The sequence below is a fragment of the Crassostrea angulata genome, chromosome 4 (assembly GCF_025612915.1).
Source record: "Crassostrea angulata isolate pt1a10 chromosome 4, ASM2561291v2, whole genome shotgun sequence".
Lineage (NCBI taxonomy): Eukaryota > Metazoa > Mollusca > Bivalvia > Ostreida > Ostreidae > Magallana > Magallana angulata.
This window is the reverse complement of record NC_069114.1, coordinates 2,105,374-2,109,376: the sequence shown is the minus strand read 5'-3', so window position 1 is coordinate 2,109,376 and position 4,003 is coordinate 2,105,374. Positions and strand designations below refer to the sequence as shown.

At 33.0% G+C, this 4,003-nt stretch overlaps 1 long non-coding RNA gene across 1 annotated transcript; it reads left to right on the top strand.

Annotated features, from left to right (window-relative positions):
- The first annotated feature begins 1,643 nt into the window (after positions 1 to 1,643).
- LOC128179257 (uncharacterized) lies at positions 1,644 to 3,602 on the top strand. The gene is made up of 3 exons (XR_008243049.1): positions 1,644 to 1,827; positions 2,416 to 2,568; positions 2,894 to 3,602. It is a non-coding gene; the product is annotated as an uncharacterized LOC128179257 (long non-coding RNA).
- Positions 3,603 to 4,003: the final 401 nt, after the last annotated feature.

Below are 4,003 nucleotides of genomic sequence, written 5' to 3'. Positions count from 1 at the left end.
CCTTAAACTCCCTAATTACGTAACATTGGAGTAAATGATCGCCATGTACATGTACATAACATTAGAATGAACATAATTGCTTCTATAACGTATCAAAAAATATTTAACAGTAAAAAGTTATCATTTAAAGACTTTAGAGCCCCCTCACCCCCGTATTAGAAGGGCCAGCCCCTTTTTCATGATTTCAAATGAAAGCTCTTGTCAATTCAAACACTTTTTGTTCAACAAGTAATTACAAATTTTGTACGTTCTCGAGATATCTTGAGAGGGTCGTGTTAGGGCCAACCCTGTAACTCCTTTTAGGGACCGCATAACAATGAAATTATAGTTGATTATTGTTAAGCTTAATATTTTGAGCATCTTTTGTTCAATATTGCTTATCCAAATGTTTCTTCATTTTGAGATATTGAGCATCAAAGTTTTGGACTTCTGGCCCCTTAAAATCCCTAATTACGTAACATTGGAGTAAATGATTGCCATGATTAGGTTAATGACCTAAGAATAAACATAATGGCTTCTATAAAGCATCACAAAATATTTAACAGTAAAAAGTTATCATTTAAAGACTTTAGAGCCCCCTCAGCCCCTAATTTGAAGGGCCAGCCCCTTTTATATGATTTCAAATGAAAGCTCTTGTCAATTCAAACACATTTTGTTCAATAAGTGTTTACAAATTTTGTACCGTTCTCAAGATATCTGGAGAGGGTCGTTTTAGGGGCCGACCCTGTAACTCCTTTTAGGGACCGCATAACAAGGAAATTATGGTTTCAGATTGTTAAGCTCAATATTTTGAGCATCTTTTGTTCAATATTGCTTATCCAAATGTTTCTTCATTTTGAGATATTGAGCATCAAAGTTTTGGACTTCTGGCCCCTTAAAATCCCTAATTACGTAACATAGGAGTAAATGATTGCCATGATTAGGTTAATGACCTAAGAATAAACATAATTGCTTCTATAAAGCATCACAAAATATTTCACGGTAAAAAGTTATCATTAAAAGACTTTAGAGCCCCCTCAGCCCCTTCTTTGAAGGGTCAGCCCCTTTTTCTTGATCTCAAATGAAAGCTCTTGATTTAATTAAGTTTTTTTGTTCTACTTGTTTTAACAAAATGCTTTCGAGAAAAGAGATATTCAAAGAAAACCAAGAAAAATCACGACGCCTTTTTAATCTTAATTTTCAAGCTCGGGCGAGCTTCGGCGCTCTTTGACATAAAGATGATTAATGACCATTAGACACTATTTCAATCTTTCGTCTATCAGCCCTGAAAAGTTCAACATCATATCTTAAATGGTAAAAGAGGAGTTCTCTGTACAAAATACCCCTATAAAAACAGTTAAATCCACGATATCTCAAGACAGGAAGTGACGTCATAAACAAAAAAAATTTCCAACAAGGTTCAGATCAATACCTATCAGAACTGAAAATTTGACGTAAATCAGTTGAGCCGTTTCCGAGATATCGCGTGCACAAAATCGGTAAGAAAAAAAAAAATAATAATAATAATAGGGAAAAAGAAACCTAAGAAAAACAATAAGGTCTTCCGTTGGAAACGGAAGACCTTAATAAGAAACAGTACGAAAACAATAAGGTCTTCCGCTGGAAACGGAAGACCTTAATAACTTCCAGGGCCCGTGTATGCAGACAGACTGAATTTTCTCTAGCTGCAAAGTTATGTACATCGGCACTGGCTGAGCAGTGATGCAAGCCAGCAGAAACTTTACATCAACAACATCAAGATGTGTCCGATCTAACTTACTATTATATACTCAGCGATTGAAAAGTTCGTGATCCTGGATAGGAGAGGAGCGGATCGTCAACATGCAGGTACCCTAGAACTACGATGTTTCAAGTGTGTGCTTATTCTATGTTTACATGTTATATGTTAACTAACGTTTCCAGATACGTGTTTAAACACTAAAAAATCTACTGTTATTATTAAACTTAGATGCAGGTCTTTACATGTAACTATTCAATATACGGGGAAATTCGGGTTGACAGAGGGTCTGTCAATTTTCTCCAAAGAGCTTCGGATAAATTTCTATTCTTAAACAAGAATGAATGAACACAGTGTAACCGTAATGATTACGAAATAAATCTGCAGATATATATTTTAAACATGCGGTTGCAAGCATGCAATCTGATTTCAAGCGCGGATCCAGAAAAAAAAAATGCGGACGGGGGGGGGGGGGGGGTGATTGATTGAGTAACAAGGTTGGGAGGGGGAGTAAGCCATATTTTTATGAATTTTATAATTTAAATTTAAAGAGTTTTTTAGGTGGTCTGGATCCCCTTCACCCCTCCTAGATCTGGTCTACATGTATAATGTTTGTGCATATTGTCACGGTGAATCCATTTATAGGAGTATATATGCAGTTTGAAAATGTTCATAACATTTTATTTTTTTTTCGACAGGTTTGTTTTAAGATCCGAAGCAATGTTACACAGACAGAAGAATAGGTGAATGCCTCTCCAGTATATGTTTTATATATGATGGCTATAACAATAACATACATGTATATCACTTTGGAAATCATGCACAACAAACTGTCCATATGATGATACCATGTAAGTATTTATTTGGTGAAATATGCCTATGCCTTGCGTTTTGAATATTTCTAAAGTTTGTAATTACATGTATATAAAATCAGACATGGATTAACATATATTTGATAAAAGAGGTTGGACATACCTCTTGATCTCATTTGCTTTTGATCAATAAAACATACTGTAAGTTATTTCAATACAGAGATGCATTATGATTGTTTTGTTTTTTTAAATTTTATCTGAGTGTATAAATCTTGTGCTTTACGCTGTTATACATGTACTCAATACATGTACATTTGTTTGCATGTTTTATTATGAATTATATTTTGTTTTGCATATACACAAGGTTGACAAAGATATTTAAATATGGAGAGGGATAAAGAGACATGCTACAGAAGAAGGAAGATAAAGGCACATGATACAGACACCAGAGTGATTACACCAACATCAGTCCAATAACATTGGTACACACTGAAACTTGAGACCACAAAGGCCTGGATTCTTTTGAAATATACTGTCATCTGTGCAATATCACTTGGAATCATGGAAAACTTGTATCACAGCGTGAATTTTCATTGTCTAGCATAGAAATAATTAATTTTATGTTTGAATATATAGCTGGAAATTTTCCTATGTAATTCACTTACTGCCTTCAACAGGTTTGGTACACGCAAACTCATAAATTGTATCTCAAAAACATAAGACTTAAAGTATGTATCCTAAATAATGACCAATGCAATCAGCACAGTATTACACATGTAATAAAATCTTAATGTTTACTGACCTTCTAAGAAGAGAGATATAACTCTCAGTTGGTGTGAATGACTATTGTAAAGGCAAAGTTTTACATGTTTACATAAACAAAGACTTTAAAAGTTTTGAAAACATTTAAATTTTGATAAAATGTAAACTCTATTCTAATTTTTATTTATACATGTATTAATTCCAACACATGTAGAAATTGTTTAGTTGTCTTAATGTCAAATTTGTTAAAAAAAAAAAAGACACTAGTATGTCAACATATGAATGAAAGAATGTTTTTAAAGTGTTATAAATTGATTTGTCATAATTAAATTTTTATGTGAAAAACATGCAATTTTCATGTGAATTTTGCATGAATTTTTTATGAATATAACACAAATATCTAATCGCATGAAAAACATACGAAAAATTATTCGCATGAAAATTGTACATTTTTCATGCGAATATCATGCGAACATATTCGCATGATATTTGCATGAGAAACTTTTCATCTGATTTTCGCATGATTAGCGCATGATTTTCATGCGAAAAGGAAATCGCATAAAAATTATGCGAGCCACTTTTCCCTGTGTACGAATGCATACAAAAACATAACTGTAATTTTAGATAATCTAATGTTCCGCAATACATTTTCATGTTTTTACATATATCAGAGTAAAACAAAACATGAATATCATCCAAACACTCATATTTC